Below are 18,149 nucleotides of genomic sequence, written 5' to 3'. Positions count from 1 at the left end.
TCGGTGAGAGCAAAAGCAACTCCATGCATATTAAAAACTGAAAATACATGTTCCTGCCAGCGTTTGAAATTGTCACTATTGAACTATTTAATTTTGGAGACATCTGAGAATGGCTTGGACATTGTCATGGCAGGTTGCATCACAGCAGTAAGAACACCACTTGGAATGCCAGTGGCAGAAGGATCAACAAGTCCAGTAATGGAAGTATTGTTAGGAGAAGTAATTTCAGCCCTTATCCTTAAGATTGTTGAAAAATGGTAGAAAAAGATATAGAAAGTAAATGAAAGATGAGCATAATATTTGCTTGAGGCGTGATAATAATCACTGTCCTTAAGGATAATTCACCGACGGTTGCGTATCCTCTAGGATTCAACAAGCCTTCTGAATTACAAGTAACTCAGGAGCAAGAACAACAGCAATTATTAATTACTCAGAAATAGAGAAGAAGCAATAGAAAGAAAGAGAAGTATTTATTTTTTGTGTGATCTTGAATAACGTAAATGCATTGCTATTTATAGTGCTTAATGTTATTCAAATCCACAATATCAGCTAAAAATATGATTCAGTTAAGATAAAGATTAAAATATGCACAATATCAGCTAAAAATATGGTTCAGTTAGGATAAAGATTAAGATAACTTAAAGTGGAAAAAATCTTTTTAGCCAACTAAAAATCCGTAACTTATTTCAAAATATTTTGAATTATTTATGATTCTTTTGAAATAATTTGTTAAATATCCAACAGTTGACATTGAGCTCTTTTCTCTAATATTCAAATTTTTTTCTTGGTGAAACATTTCACGAGCAATTGGATCGAAAATAGAATTTAAATCGAGCAGTAAAATTTTATTTTCTTCTTTAAATTCCCTTAAGCCCAAAACTCTGCTTCTCATTAAAGGCCCTTCTCTATTTCTGCAGTTGCATTGGCCAAGGATTCCACAAGCTTTTCATTATTAGCATGTAAGCATTTCAGAGCGGATGAAAAAGATTCATCAAGTTTTTCTTCAATTTTGCTTTTTTGACACCAAGAGTTCGATCCGATGATGTACAATCTCCTACAATATCCTCATTTAAATGAATTGGAAATGGTACCATAGGTGAGTCAAGAGTAGGATTGTCTGACTCTTGAGGACACATAAGAGGAGATTTGATTTTGAACTATTTTTTTTAGAGCTACTATCTTTGAATTTCTCAACATCTTTCATCATGCTCTAAACATGATTAAATTTGAATCCTTTTTGTAGCGTGGATCTTGCATGAGTAATATTTTCGCTTGATTGAGCTGCATAATTTAGAAAATGTTAAGAAAAATTCTAAAATTTATGTACAAAGTAATTACCAAAAAAATACTCACCAGATCTTACTCTGAAGCACCATTAGGATGTAAGTTTTCAACTTATCGATAACAACCATTCAATTTTCTTATAGCCTTCTCAATAACTTGCATTCGACATTGCAAAGGCCGTGGCTTGTGGGACTCCCAAAACTCATTCTTTGCAACTTCATATGCTTCTGCCACCTGACTCCAAAAACATTGACTAGATTGTTGTTTACCTATAACGGGATCTTGTGAAACATTTAGATAAATTCTACATAATAGCACACCTTCATTGGTAGAATATCCTGCAGATCTTAAAGTCATAGTTTACAAAGTGATTAAATATTGAAGGGTATGGCTAACTTATGGTAACTTGTAGATGTTGACATTCAAATATATATAAGTCAGATGGAATTTTAAACAATAATTAAACCAATAGTATCCTAATAGATTTTATATTAAAATCGACCGTTTGATGAATTTCATTTCGATCTCCACCTTCGAATAGTATGCATCCCTATCCCCACATTTTTTAATGAAGTCAGATGGAATCTTAAACAATAATTAAACCAACAGCATCCTGATAGATTTCATCTTAAAATCGACCGTTCGATGGATTTCATTTCGATCTCCATCCTCGGATAGTATGCATCCGTATCCCTACATTTTTCAATAAAGTCAGATGGAATATTAAATAATAATTAAATCAACAGTATTCTGATAGATTTCATCTTAAAATCGACCGTTGGATGGATTTCATCTTAATCTCCACCTTCGTATAATATACATTTCTATCCCCACAGTTTTCAATAAAGTCAAATGAAATCTTAAATAATAATTAAACCAACAATATTATGATAGATTTCATCTTAAAATCGATCGTTGGATGGATTTCATCTTACTCTCCACCTTTAGATAGTATGTATCTCTATCCCAATAGTTTTCAATAAAGTCAGATGAAATCTTAAACAATAATTAAACTAACAGTATCCTGATAGATCTCATCTTAAAATCGACCGTTGGATAGATTTTATCTTGATCTCCACTTTCGGATAGTATACATTCCTATCCCTACATTTTCAGATGATTATATTTCAGATGAAAATTCATTATCATCTTCTTCAGATATTTATGATTATATTTCAGATGATAATGAGTTTGCAATGGAAGTACAAGCAGTTAATCAATAATTTTTTAGAAATAAGATGGTTTTGCAGCAAATACAAGATCAACACGGAGTTTCTAGAGGTGGCTCTGTTCCAGGTCATCTAGTAATCAATCGAGATCGTGAAGCAGCTGATCGTAATTTATTTCTGAATTATTTTTTAGATAATCCACTATTCAATGATGTAATGCTTCATCGACGATATAGAATGTCTCGAAATTTGTTCCTTCGTAATATCGATGCAATAAAAGCGCATGATACGTACTTCGAATAACAAAGAGATGCAGTAGGTAAAATTGGATTATCTACTCTTCAAAAAATCACAGTTGTATTTTGAATGTTAACGAATGGTTTGCCGGAAGATACTATCGACGAATATGTGAAAATTAGGGAGTCAACTGCAGTTGAAAGTCTAAAGAGATTTTGTCGAGCTACTAATGAGGTATTTGGTGAGCAGTATTTGAGATCACCAACTGCCGATGATGTTGCAGTGCTTCTTTACATTGGTGAGCAACATAGCTTTCCTAGAATGTTAGGTAGTCTCGATTGCATGCATTGGGAATGGAAAATTTGTCTTATTGCATGGGCTGGCCAATATACAGGTCGTAGTGGATCGCCAACAATCAATCATTTTAGAAGTTGTAGTTGATTATGACATTTGGATATGACATGCATATTTTGGAATGTCTGACTCCAATAACGATATTAATATTTTGGAGTCATTGCATTTATTTTTCGACCTAGCTAAATGTATTGCTCCTCCCGCTCATTATATTATTCAAGGAAAAGAATATAACACAGATTATTATTTAGCTGATGGTATATATCCGAAATGGTCAACTATTGTGCAAATTATTCGTGAACCACAAATAAGGAAGAAGAGGTATTTTGCAATGAAACAAGAATCTTGTTGAAAAGATATTGAACGTGTTTTCGGAGTGTTGCAGTCACGTTTTGCAATAGTTGCAGGAACATCACATTTTTGGAAAAAAGAAGTATTGCATGATATATTAACTACATGTATTATCATGCATAATATAATAATCGAGGATGAACGTGACCTTAGTGTATTTATTGAAGACGGTAGAGAATTTTCAACTCTAACTGTTGAAATGGTTGTCGATGAAGCTACCCGATTTAAACAATTTTTTGCTCGATACAAAAAAATTAAGGAAAAAGATGCTAATTTTGCACTTCGTAATACATTAATAGAGTATTTGTGGGAGTAATATACGAATTAAAATGATCATCTATATTAGCTTGTATTTTTTTTATTGATAATTTAATATGTATGAATCTATTTTATTTTTAATTTGTTAATTAATGTTTAATTAATGTATGTTTATAATTAATGTTTAATTAATGAATTTTTATAATTAATATTTAATTAATGTATTTTATAATTAATATATTTTTATTTATCTATAATATAATTGAATATTTAAATATTGGATGAAAATGTAAAATGTATAAATATTTGGGATGGATATATAAAATTATATGAGATTTTTAGTGAAATTAATAAATAAAGTTAAAGTAAAATAATATAATATTAAAAAAAGAAAAAAAATATAAACAAGTTAAAAATAGTATAGAAAATTAGAGATAATATTAGGCTATTTTAATATTTTATATTAAAATAATGTAAAAAATACTGCGAAGCATGGGAGATGGCCTTGCGGCCTTAATATATAACATAGCTTAGACTACTATAGGCAGGAGTAAATCTCTGAGCAAAGTCTTTTGACAGTTGCTAGAGATTGAGGGAAGAAGAACAACAATGCTATCTGGCTTGTGGGACCGGGTCTTCTTTCGAGTCTAAGGAGTTTGGATTTTTAGAACTTTTTCTTCATTTGGGTTTTATGTTCTTTAGGCTCTAACTCTTTATTCTATAATTTTTCATGGGCTATGTGCTTTTTATCTAAGCTGTAATGTTAACTTTTTTTTAATGGAACTTTTTTATCTTTAGAAAAAAAAAAAAAAGAAAAGAAAAAGTACATATACTTAATTAATCTAAAAATTTTAATTGATCTTGTTTGACCCTTACAAAGATTTATCTAGAAAATATAAGACCGTGTTAGTGGTAATTACTAAGATCATCAGACCCAGAATTTAATGAAGCAAACTCCTTCAATGGTATGACATTAATTTCAAAAAGGATGAGACAGATAGAGAAGAGTGGTACCAGTAGGGTTATAGAGCCAGATCGATCAACGAAAACGGTGGTGGTAGTTTGGGCTTTCTGGTTCTCCAAGTGTTTGGCAAAAGCAGCGTTAGAGGATTCTGAATGTGAAGACGATGAATAAGAAGAGTTGCTCCTATGCAAAGGAAATGAAAGGGAAGTTGCCGCTCTGCTGGACAGAAAATGACGGCAAGTGGAAGCTTGTTTCAGTAACACTCCTCAGCATTTTCCTTTGGGGGTTGTCGCCGCTGCCACTTCCTCCTGCGGACAAGATACATTCCAGAACTCATAAACCGGGGTTCAGAGTGACACTAACGGGTTAGTAAGGGCGAGTTTGTCTATTCCTGTCTTGGGGGATGTAGCTCAGATGGTAGAGCGCTCGCTTAGCATGCGAGAGGTACGGGGATCGATACCCCGCATCTCCATTTTCTCCTCCTATCTTGTTTGAAATATTCTCTGAATATATATGTTTTTAATTTTTTTGGGAAACTCAGAATGGCAATTGAGGAATATTTTTTCTATAGATTATTATTTTTTTATATGATTACGAAATATGTACAAACATTATATTTGATACATTATTTGTTAATTTTTTGTAAAATTACTAGTACAATATAAATGACGAACTTTTAAATAATTTTTTTACTCAGTAATTATTATAAATAAATAAATGCGACTATAATTTATTATTCAAACATAAAATATGATAACTAATTGTAATTTATTGAAAAGTAAAATTTATTAGTAACATTTAAAATTTAATGACCGACTAATAAGGGTAAATAATACATTAAGAAAAATTATAAAATTAAGATTTTTAATATTATCAACTGTATTTTTTTAATTTATGTAAAAATAATTATAAATCTATTTCATGAAATAGTGAGAGTAAGCATATATAGAGAGCAAATTTTGTTTTCTTTAATATTGACGTATCCTATATGAAATCTTCCTAATTGATAAAGGAATTACTAAATATACTTCCATCTCTGAAAAACATAATTTGTATTTAAAAAATATTTTTATGAAAAATATTTATTTGAGTGAAAAAATTTTTAATAAGATAACTCATTTTTTATTATTTAAGATTTTATTTATTTTATAGAAGATATTTTAAAAAAAATATTTTTCATATTTTTTGATGTTTGAAATATTAAAAAAATTTAATTAATAGAAAATATTTTTCCACAAAATAAAAGGCCACTTTAAAATAAAATTCCTAAGAAAAAATAATTTTCACATTTTACGATCTTTACTAAGAATTTTATATGTAAATTTGTTAATTTATTTTATTTTTAAATCAAAATTAAATAATAAAAATAAATTATTTTATTAAAGAATATTTTCCATAGAATACCTTCTCCATATAATATCTAAGATTCAAGAATAGGTTAGGGCTTAGGTGAGTTTTTGTAAGCTCTCCTTCTATTTTCCTTTTCCTTCCTTTTATTTCTCTTTCCCTTTGTATCTTTTTCGAGTGTGTAACCATCGTCCTACACCTGTATCTCTTTATCACATTTACGTTGTAATAGCCCGGCCCTCTCACCGGCACTGTTACCGTTCACGGTTCAGGGCTATCCCTTGTCTGGCCTCTTGCCACCTCGGGCTTTCCACTGGCGTCGTGAACAGCTCTTAACATCCATTCACCCTCACGGGTTCCTGGCAGGATTTGTCCCCTTGGGTTCTCGCATCGCATCCTTCCCCAAGTGGATTTGGCCCAAATTTCCCTTTGGAAATTAGGTCGCCTCCCCCACTACTCGAACCCTTGACCTCCCACTTTAAGGGAATAGTCTGGTGAGAGTGAGGAGGTCAAGGGTTCGAGTAGTGGGGGAGGCGACCTAATTTCCAAAGGGAAATTTGGGCCAAATCCACTTGGGGAAGGATGCGATGCGAGAACCCAAGGGGACAAATCCTGCCAGGAACCCGTGAGGGTGAATGGATGTTAAGAGCTGTTCACGACGCCAGTGGAAAGCCCGAGGTGGCAAGAGGCCAGGCGAGGGATAGCCCTGGGCCGTGAACGGTAACAGTGTCGAGGTTCACGTCCGGGCTATTATATACGTGAACAGTTTGTACGGATGTACTGCGTCCTTAACTTCATCAAGCGGCCGTTTAATTCCTTCCGATGCTACTTGAACATGATCTCGGGCATCAAGGGTCTGTCTTTTTATGGACGCTGATGGGAATTTGGGTAAGACTGCCGCATGCACGTCCAAGTCCTTCTCGGCTCACGGAGACAGGCCCTAAACCTGTATGGGGCTTATTCTTTCACTGCTTATTGGACTAGCGTTTGGCTCGGCCTGGTTCCCTTTCACTTGGACTGCGTTGAGGCCAGTTGTTTAGAGCTCGATAATCATCAAGTGCCCCCTTACTCCCTCAGTAATTATTTCATGATTAGTGAGAGAGTAAATTTCAGAATCCCAATTTACTATTTGCACGGCTCTAGGAAAGGGTTCTGTCAAACGTCTTTTCTTTCGTTTTCCCCAATTTTGAATTTCACTTTCACTCATTGCTCTCTTGCATCACCTCTGCTATTTTGCACCCCTTCTCTCTATTATCTCAATTCTTCAACTAGAAGTTCGTTGTCCTCTTCTCATGCCTTTTACTAAGATACCTGCGGTGGGTGGTTTAGCCTCCTCTATTACTCTATTTTTATCATGGCTTTTACTAAGATACCTGCGATGGGTGGTTTAGCCTCCTCTATTACTCTATTTTTAGCCTCCTATAGTACTCTATCCTCCCTTTTTCAACATTTCTCTTGTGGCCTGGTAAACACTGAGATCTTTAGGATTAGGGCACCCCTGCATAATGAGCGAATCGTCCTCCCCGATTCACCATCTAAGGGCTTGGTAGATGATCAGAAGGGACGCAATTTGGTCTTTTTTGTCAAGCAACACGAATTCGGGTTAACTTTCCCTTTACCCCCTTTTTCATTGAGGCATTCCAACGTTTTAGTGTAACTCCTTGAATGTTGTCTCCTAATTTCATCTTGTTCATGTGTTGCTTCGAATCTGTTTGTCTATGCTGGGATTTTGCCCCTTCTGTTGATTTATTTTCTACCTTCTTTTGTTTATTTAGGTTTTCTCACGGGTTTTATTATTTTAATCCTCAAGCTGGGTTATCTATATTTTTTAGGTAGAAGGACTCGATTAAGGGTTAGGTAGAGAACTTCATCATTGTTGAGCTAAAGGAAAGCTCAGGGATTGAGTGGGATGTTGACCTCTCTTTGGGGGAGGTGCCTCAGGGTTGCAACTAGTTTCCTAGGCTAAACCTCATAGATCAAATCTACCTTCTTCAACTGACCTCTATAAAGAAAAAATATGATGTCGAGCAGAGCATGTTCATGTCCAACCTACGGGACTGTCAACAAGCTGGTACCTTTAAGTTTTCCTCTTGTGTTTTTCTTTTGCCATTTTGAGTTCTAACTGAATCTGTGTTTCTTTTTCAGCTTTTTGTGTTTTTTTTCCAGCTTTCGACGTGCTGATGGATAAAATCAAGTTCCCCAAGAACTTCACCCTATTTCGGGAGAACTTGAAGAACACTTAGGCTGCTTTTAAGGCCAACAAATTCGTCACTGATGTGGCTAGGGAGGTTTTTCATGCTGCGACTCTAGCGTCATTAACTCATCCTTCTGCTTGCACTCCTGCACCTTTGTTGGCTTTAGTGCCGGTGTCAAGAGGTTCTCATTCTGCAGCCTCCAAGACATCAGTCCCTTCTAAGACGTCGGCCTCCTCCAAGGCTCCTGCTGCCCCAAAAGTGGTCCTTAAGGAGCCCATCATCGTTAGCGAGTTGAAAGAGAACAGCTCGGAGGAGGGCACCAAGTCTCCAACCTTGAGTGTCTCTCCTATTTGGGTCGTGGATAATATCGTCATAGGGTGTAGGACTGCCAAGTGAGCTAGGACCTCGAAACCTGCGAAGGTAGGCCCTTCCCCTTCGGTTAATAAAGGGAAGAGGGCAGTGGAGAATTTGTCTTCTGCCCCTAACAACGATTTGCTTAATGATGCTGAGGTCAGTGTTGACTCCACACCAGCCTCTATAACCCGCATGATGTGCAGTAAAGTGTTTGGGGGAATTCCAGACGTCTCTGACCCCTATTTTCTGGTAGTTGTCTGTAATTTGACCTACGCCGCTAAGCAACAATCTGCCTGCAGCTTGCGCTCTATAGAGGCTGCTAGGGAAGTCTGAGGGAAATGCTTCTTATGGTAAGCTACTTGCCTTTTTCTTCTATACTTTTCAATTAAAAGTTTTTTTGATATCATTCTTTTCTATGGTAGTCCTTGGGCATGTTTATAGAGATTGATGCCCGAAATCGATCTCTCCAGAGCTCCTTGGACCATACCACCGTGTTGAAAAGGCACACTGGGACGAGAAATTTCTTACTATTGTTGTGACCTGTGAGCACATTATTGACCTTAAGGGGCAAGTTGCAAACCTCACCAGGCAACTGGGGGAGTTGAGTGAGGAGGTCGTTAAGTCATCTCAGCGGTCCTCTACGGTGGAGTCTCAATAGGATGAAGCCCTTGTGTAGTTATCCTCCTTAGAAGGTACTCATCGTAAGCGAGATGAGGCCTGGGCTTAATGAGATGAGGCCTTAGCTCGTGCTACTACTCTTCAGCAGGAGCTCAATAAGCAGGCCAACGACCTGAAGGGCATGGCTTTGACAGTGGAGAAATCTCACCTTCAGTTGTAACGACCCGAAAATCGGACCGCTACCAGGCCCCAGTCTACAGGCCTGGCACAGAGTAAAACACAGTTATGGGACTCGAAGACCAGGAGCCCAGAGGAGGCCCTGGAAAATGGTAAGTAATGTATGTATGACAGGAAGACCAGGACCCCATGCTACGGCCTGGCACAGAGTTAACTTGGACTATTTGGTGACAAGTTCACCCAACCCTTATGTGAATTGTCTGTGTTATGATGCATTCCATTCGAGCATAGTGTTAATGTGTTTTTACTAGCTCTACTCACTGGGCTTTTAGCTCACCCCTCTCCCTTTTCCCCCAGGCTTACAGGTACAGGATATAGTGCGGGAGTCCGGATAGAGTAAAGAAGTCATGCTTATGTAATAGCTAGCATTGGACATGATCAAATTGTGATGTAAAAGTACAGTATAGTTATGTAATGAGTTTTATGGATGTTAGTATGTGCTTGACCATAGATTGTTGTATCCCTTTTATACATGATCTTAGAGATTTTGTTGATGATTATATAAACCAACTCAACAGATGTATGTTACCCATTGAGGGCACAGATGAGATCCCACAGAGGGATCAAGATTATGTTTATGTTTATGCAGGTTGAGTTTGGTTGATGTTCCATGGGAAGAAAAGTTTTAATTTTTATGTATATTGTTGATCATGTATGGTATTAAGCAGGTTCACAGGATGCATGTTAGGCTTGCTACGGGTCCCGGCGGCCTTAAGTCGACCCGGATCCTAGCGCCGGTAGCGGTCCGATTTTCGGGTCGTTACATCAGTGGTAGTAACTTCATCAGGAGATCTCGACTTTGGAGGAGAGGTGTGCTTCTTTATTAAGAGATGCTAGAGCTGCAGAAGACAGAGTTCAACATGCTTGCAAAGAACGGCTGTAGGAGTACAAGGGCTCAGAGGAGCTGTGGAAGATAGAGTTCAGTAGGCTTGCAAAGAATGGCTGTAGGAATACAAGGGCTTAGAGGAGCTGCTGAAGAAGATATACGAGGATGCCTTCCTGATGTTTGCTATGGGCTACGACTGTAACGATCCGAAATCCGAACAGCTACCGACGCTAGGATCCAGATCGGCTTAAGGCCGCCGGGACCCGTAGCAAGCCTAACATACAACCTGTACACCTGTTTAATCCCATACATGATCAACATATACATAAAAATTTTGAACTTTCTCATTCAAACACCAAACTCAACCCGTGCATGCACTATTCATAATCATAAACATCAACCCCACACTGAAGTCCTCATCAAATACTCCAATGGGGTAACATAGCATATAGTGAGTTTGGTCTACATAATACATCATTAAACCATTACATTTGAAAGATCATGTGAAAAAAAGGGATTAACAACATATTGGGGTCAAGCACAACTCTAATACTCCATAATATCATTACATTATATAACTGTTGAATACTTTTCATTACATTACAATATTTATCATGTCCACCACTAGCTATTACATAACTAAGACTTTACTCTAGCTAATCTCCTGGTCTATCCCGTACCTGCATACCTGGGGAATTAAGGGAGTGGGGTGAGCTACTAGAGCCCAGTGAGCAGAATAATAAAATATTATATTTAAAACATATGGTATCATGGAATGCAACACATCACAGACGAATCACATCAAGGATGAATTTGTCACCTATAGCCCCCTACACATTCCAATAGTGCCAGAGGCGTAGAATTGGCCTCACTGGTCTTTCTCTTACATAGCATAACATAACATAACATTCCATTAGTGCCAGGGGCGTAGAATGGGCCTCACTGGTCTTTCACACCGTATCATTACTATCTCATAACATATCATATCATCGTGAGGGCTAAAGGATCATCCAACATTCATCCACATCATCAACATATTATGCAATGCAACATATTCGTGAATTCTAATGCAAGCACCCTAATATAACTTATGGCATTCATGATGCATGAATCATGCTAAGAACTGATTTATTTATTTTAAAGCATAAAGAGTTATTCCACTCACCTTAGGCTAGCTCTGACAAGGTACTGAAGCAGTTGACTCACTGCTGGAGTTCTCGGTTCCTCGGGTCCGAACCTACACAGGTGGACTCAAATGAGGGACCAAACATACATGAACATGACTCTAAAATACTCCCCAAAAACCCCCCTAAAACGCCTTAAAACCATCATAGAATTCATGAAAAGGGAGGCTGGACAGGGCAGGTTCGGCGGCCGAAAGTCCCTCCAGAGCCGAAAGTCATGCACGTTCGGCGGCCGAAAGTCCCTTCCAGAGCCGAAAGTCCACTTTCGGGGGCAGGGTTCGGCAGCCAAAGGCTTGCCTCCACAGGTAGGTTCGACGGCCGAAAGTCCCTTCGGCTGCTGAACCTGAGTTCTTCCAAAGGGCAGAACTCAGCCTCCACAATGCACAAAAGCCTCCCAATCCATTCAACTCAAAACCAACACTTCCACAATAAGCATACACGTATACATAAGCTCCTAGGGGCTTCAAACTATCCTAAACCCTAACTACAACACATCAAACATACATATACAACTCACATTGCTCATAAACACAACATAAACTAAAAACTCAACATAAACTTATACATGCATTTCTACCCCAAGAAACTTCATGAAACTCAACTAAAACATGAAAAGAAGTGTGGATCTCCTCTTACCTATTGAAGATCGAGAGGGAAGACGATCCAACTCGAAGATAGGGGAGATCTCGCTCCTTGGGTCTCCAAGTTCCAAAACTTGCTCTTTTGCTCAAATATCTTCAAACCAAGATAAAACTCGTTAAAACTCGAAAGATTGGAGAAAAAACATCAAAAACGACTATGGGAGAGCATGGACTCACCGTTGGCCGAAAATGGGGAGAAAGCTCGCCCGTTTCCGTTATGGAGCCCTCTTATAGGGGCTGGCCAGACCACCTTTCGGCAGTCTAAAGTGCCTCCAAAACTCATGCAAGTTCGGCGGCCAAACCTTTGCTACTTTCGGAAGCCTAACTTGCCCCCCTAAGCTATCCCATGTTCGGCGGCCGAACTTGAGGTTCGGCGGCCGAATCTGGAAATGCCTCCATAGTCTTTTTCATTCAAAACTCAATTTCTTTCTTGCTTAAAATCATAAAATACATTAAAACATTTTATAAATGATTTTACCCTTCTAGAGGTTTCCGACATCCGAGATTCCACCGGACGGTAGGAATTCCGATACCGGAGTCTAGCCGGGTATTACAACGACTAAGACCTCAAAACTGCCTAGGATGCCCCCTCTACTCCATTAGCTGACCTACAAGCTCAAGAGTTCGATTCTGACAGTGAGGAGGTCCGCTATAGAGAGGATGACAATCCCCTTCCTAAGAACCCCCTTTTTGCCCCCTTTTCAATCTCCAAATAATGACTTAGTTAGTTCTGCTCCCCCTTCCCCTGCTGCTTCTGTAAAGAACTGGAATGGTGTAGGCAAGCAATGAATAAATTGACTTTTTAGTCTATCTTTCTATCTTTGTTTCTTGTTATTGGTTTGATTTTTGTTTGTACTTCTGTACTTTAGCTGTGCTTTGTGAATGTTTTCGGTGAATGCTACTATGTGGTTTGTTAAGGTAAGTGTATGCTCTGTCAATGTGGTTTTTTGGGACAACAGTTTAGACAACTTTATGAATCATGAATGTAATTTGCTTAATGTAATTGACTTCCATGATGGGAATTATTTTAATCTTATGTCCTTAGGCATTTTTTGCCTTTTCTATACCTGAATTGATTTCCGGGCTAAGTTCCAAGGTTCTTTTATTTGAACTGGCTTGGTGCTAAGGGTCGATTTTTGAGGTCGTCACCTCTTATGATTGCCCCTTGCCTTTTATTTGATTCCCCAGCTTGGCCTCCGTTGTGCCAAGGGTCCATTTCTGAAGTTGGTTCCTACCTTAATTTTTCTTCCTTTATTTTTCAATTCAGCTTTCGTGGTGCCAGGGGTCCACTCCGAAGCCAACACCTGCCTTATTTTTTTTCTGAGTTTAGCTTTTAGTTCGACTTGTATGATCCTTAGGTTTTCTTTGCTTCACTTAGGTCCTTAACTCGGCTTAGTGGTTCCAGGAGTCATTTTCTGAGGCCAACACCTACCTTGGTTTGGCTTCTTTCTTCATTAAATCCTCAACTTGGCTTATTGGTGCTAGGGGTCTATTTCCTAGGATGACACCTGCTTAGGTTAGGCTTCTTTCTTCGTTAAGTCCTTAACTCGATTTATTGGTATTAGGAGTCTATTTTCGAGGCCGGCACCTGTTGTGGTTGGGCTTCTTTCTTCATTAAGTCCTTAACTCAGCTTATTGGTGTCAGGGGTCTATTTTCGAGGCTGGCACCTGCCATGGTTGAGCTTCTTTCTTCGTCAAGTCCTCAACTTGGCTTATTAGTGCCAGGAATCTATTTCTAAGGCTGGCACTTACCAGGGTTAGGCTTATTTTCTCGTTAAGTCCTCAACTTGGCTTATTAGTACCACAGGTCTATTTCTAAGGCCGACACCTATCGTGGTTGGGCTTCTTTATTTATTAAGTCTTTAACTTGGCTTATTGGTACTAGGGGTCTATTTCTAAGGCCGGCAGCTGCTATGGTTCGGCTTCTTTGTAGTAGAAAATAAACTTAGAAGAGGAATTTTATTTCTTCAATGTTACAATTACATTACATTTTATTGAAAATACCCCTTCAAATGTTGGATGTTCTAAGTGTGAGGCTCTTGGTTTCCTTGCAGATCTTTAATTTTATATATCCCTAGCTTAATGACCTTAGTGACTCTAAACAGACCCTCCCAGGTCAGTGCTAATTTTTCCACAGTAGCTCTTTTCTTTATGGCTTTTAATTTTCTTAGTGCCAAGTCTCCAACCTTCAGGTTTCTTTCATGAACCTTTTGGTTGTAGTACCGAGCTGCTCTTTGTTAATATGTTGTTGTCCGTACTTGCGCCTTATCTCTAACTTCTTCAAGGGCGTCCAGGTTACTTCTCAGCTTCTCGCCGTTGAGGCCTTCATCATTGAATTGCACTCTGTGCGTTGGGATTTAAAGCTCTATGGGAACTACTGCTTCTGTTCCAAATGCCAGCGCAAATGTAGTCTCTCCGGTAGGTGTCCGAGGTGTGGTCCAAAAGGCCCACAGGATGCTAGGTAGTTTGGATGCCCAATTCTTCTTAGTCCTATCTAACTGCTTCTTCAAACCTTGGAGGATAGCCCGATTTGTTACTTTGATTTGAAGATTTGTTTATGAATGGGCCACTGAAGAGAACTTGTGCCATATCCCTATATTTCTAGTGAAATCTCTGAAGGAGTTATAGTCGAATTGCTTTCCATTACTCGAGAATAGTGTTCTTGGTATCCCAAATCGACAATTGATATTGTCCCATACAAAGTCTATCACCTTTCTAGCTGTGATGTTGGAAACAGCCTCTACCTCAGGCCACTTAGAAAAATACTCCATAACTACTATCACAAACCTCTTCTGCCCTACAGTCTTTAAGAATGGTCCTAGTATATCTACTCCCCACTACTAGAATGGCCATGGCTTCATATACTTGACTGTGGTGTAGCTAGCATGTTGATTGCATTAGCAAACCTTTGACAGACATCACATTTCTTTATGAAATCTCCAGCTTCCTTCTTCACTATCGGCCAATAATACCCCTGCCAGAAGATCTTGTTTGTTAGTGTGGTTACCCCTTTGTGAACTCCGCAGACTCACTGGTGTATTTCCTTAATTATTTTTTATGCTTCCTCTAGCCCCACACTCTTTAGCCATGGGCTAGATTTCCCTCTTCGATACAGGGTTCCTCTTACTGCTTGGTAGTTAGCAGCCTTAGTCGTGATTCTTCAAGCTTCTACTCTATCTTCTAGTAACTTTTCGGTCTCAAGGTACTTGATGTACGAGTCATTCAGCTCCATTCCTCATCGATCTGCATAATTGAGGCTGAATTTTCAAAGTTTGGCATACTAATCTACTGCACATACACCTCATCTGGGAGTTGCTCTAGCTCCTCTGCCAATAGTTTGCTAAGTAGGTATACCTCTTCATTTTCCTCTTGGGGTATGCATTAATATTGAACCAAATCACTTGCTCACTCAACTCCCTTTCCAGGGCTCGCACTCTACCCAAGTATTTATGCATAATCAGATCCTTTGCCTTGTATACTCCTTTTATTTGATTCACCACCAATTATGAGTTGTTGTTTATTTAGAGGTTGGTTGACCCCACTTCCAGAGCTATTTGCATGCCATTCAGAAGGGCTTCATACTTGGTCATATTATTAGATGCTGAAAAAGCCAAAACATAAGGTATAACATACATTAAACCTATTAGGTCCTTTCTAAAGGATTCATGCCCCGCTGCCTGTAAAACCTGATGCTCCATCCACAAACAAATTCCATATGAACTCATGGTTAGGTCTGCTCTCCATCTCTATTTCTTCTGATACCAAAAGCGCCTTATTTTGCTCTTTCCCAACTGCCCTGAAGGAACATTCAACTATAAAGTCTGCCAAGGCATGTGCTTTAATTGCTATCCAAAGCAGGTAGATGAGACAGTATAGACTGATCTCTATTGACTAGGCTAGCATTTGCCCTAAGGTCTCAGGTCAATGTAAGATCTTCTTCAAGGGTTGATCTGTCATTACAACTTCTTGATGGTCCTTTAGATACATCTTGAATTTTTCACAGCTAACAGCAAGGTAAATGCCAACTTTTCTATGTTTATATTGACCTCGACGTCCTTGAGCACTTTGTGCCTTCGCTTCTTCCCTTAACAGCACGACACTCACGGCTTGCTCCGATGTGGCTAAATAAATTAAGAGTTCTTCTCCTGCTAATGGACTGCTGAGCACATGTGGGGGAGTTGAGGTATTCTTTAAGGCCTTTGCAAGCCTCCCGGTAATCCTTCGACCACTCGAAGTTGGGGACTTAACTTTTTACAGAAAGGTAGGCACTTTTCTGCTGACTTGGATATGAACCTGTTGAGCTCCACAACTCGTCCAGTAATCCTTTGTAAATCCCTCACGCAGGTCGATTCTGACATGTTCAAAATGACTTTCACTTTCTCTGGATTTGGCTTTATGCCCTTTCCACTGACCATGTAACCCAAAAACTTTCTCCCTTAGATGAAGAAAGCACAGTTCATAGGATTTAGCCTTACTTGATATTGTTGTAACACCAGGAAGACCTCCTCTAAGTCAGTTAAATGTTGTTGGAAGGTTCAACTTTTGACTACCATATCATCGACATACACCTCCACACTTCTCCCTATATGGTTCTTGAAGATCTTGTTCATTAGATGCTGATATATGGCCCCTACATTTTTTACTCCAAAAGGCATGGGTTTATAGCAATATGTTCTATCTTCTGTTATGAAAGAGGTCTTCTCTTCATCGGCCTTATCCATGGAAATTTGGTGGTATCTAGATATAGCATATATAGACCACAAATAATCGAAGTCGGCCGTGGAATCGACCAATTTATTTATATTGGGAAGGGGGTAACAACCTTTTGGGCAGGTATGGTTCAAATCAGTGAAATCTATACACATTCTATATTTTCCATTGGCCTTTTTAACTGGTACAGGATTAGCTAACCATTGTGGGTATATGACTTCCTTAATGAACTCCGCCTCCTCTAACTTCTCCACTTCTTCCTTCATGGCCTTCTGATTTTGTTTGCTAAAGACCATCTTCTTTTGCTTCATCGGCTTTGCATCAGGAAAGACATTGAGCTTGTGGGTTATCACTTCCAGCCTGATTCTCGGCATATCTGAGGGCTTTTAGGAAAAATTTAATGCATGCCTTCGGATCAGGGCCATTGTGGCTTCTTTTTGGCTTTGCTCTAGCCTTGAATTTATGCTGAAGAGACCTTGTCATTTTCTTGTTTTGACAATTGGAAGGTCTCTAGCTTATCCACTGGTTCAGTTCTGGCCTCCTTCTTCTCATCTCTGACTTCTATAACTTTAGGGTTGATTCTTTTAGGCTAGGCATTCTGCTCCTCTACCATAGCCCAGTATATAGCTCTGGCCTCTTCCTGCTTTCCCCGAATAACATTTTCACTGGTTAGGAACTTCATGGTCAGGTACTGAATGCTTATCACGGCCTCAAAATCATACAGTATCGGCCTCCCCAGAATGGCATTGTAACTCAGTGGTAATTTCACCACCAGGAATATGGCATAATGAGTTTGTGATAGAGAAGGCTCTCCCAGGGTGAGAGCTACTTTCACCTTTTCCTCCACTGCCATCGGGGTGCCTCCTATCCCTTTGACTAGAGCCTGGTCTCTTACTAGCTACTCCTCGAGTATCCTCATCTGCTGGAAGACTTGGTAAGGGAGAAAATTCACATTATTGCCATCGTCCACCAGTACTTTTCTAACCTTGAAGTTATGGATCACTACCTCAATGACTAAGGCATCGTGATAGGGCATTTGTATCCCTTGTGCATCTTTCAGGGAAAAAGAGATTGTCACGAAGTATGCTTTGTAACCTGCATTACCTCCATGTTGTTTTCACTTTCAGTCCTTCCTCTCTTCTTCCCCCTTCGACTCATTAGGCCTTCTGTTCCCCCAACAATCGTATTGATTATCCCACTAGAGCTGTCATTCACTAGCGCTCCAATCTGTCTTTTTGCCCTTTCTCCCATCTCCTTGCTATGGTCTCTGTCCCTTTAATTTCTTTACAAATTTTTGAAGGTGGCCCCTATTGATTAATCTTTCTATCTCATTTATCAATTGATAGAAATTGTTGGTGTCATGGCCGTGAGTTTTGTGATATTGATAATATTTTTCTAGGTCTCTTCTCTTCGAATCAGT

At 38.8% G+C, this 18,149-nt stretch overlaps 1 non-coding gene across 1 annotated transcript; it reads left to right on the top strand.

Moving 5' to 3' along the window:
• Positions 1-5,016: 5,016 nt before the first annotated feature.
• TRNAA-AGC lies at positions 5,017-5,089 on the top strand. The gene has a single exon. It is a non-coding gene; the product is annotated as a tRNA-Ala (tRNA).
• The last annotated feature ends 13,060 nt before the right edge of the window (positions 5,090-18,149 follow it).

This window comes from Manihot esculenta, chromosome 17 (genome assembly GCF_001659605.2).
Source record: "Manihot esculenta cultivar AM560-2 chromosome 17, M.esculenta_v8, whole genome shotgun sequence".
NCBI classification, from domain to species: domain Eukaryota; kingdom Viridiplantae; phylum Streptophyta; class Magnoliopsida; order Malpighiales; family Euphorbiaceae; genus Manihot; species Manihot esculenta.
Note: the sequence above shows the minus strand (reverse complement) of the source record. Positions and strands in the feature narration are given on the sequence as shown.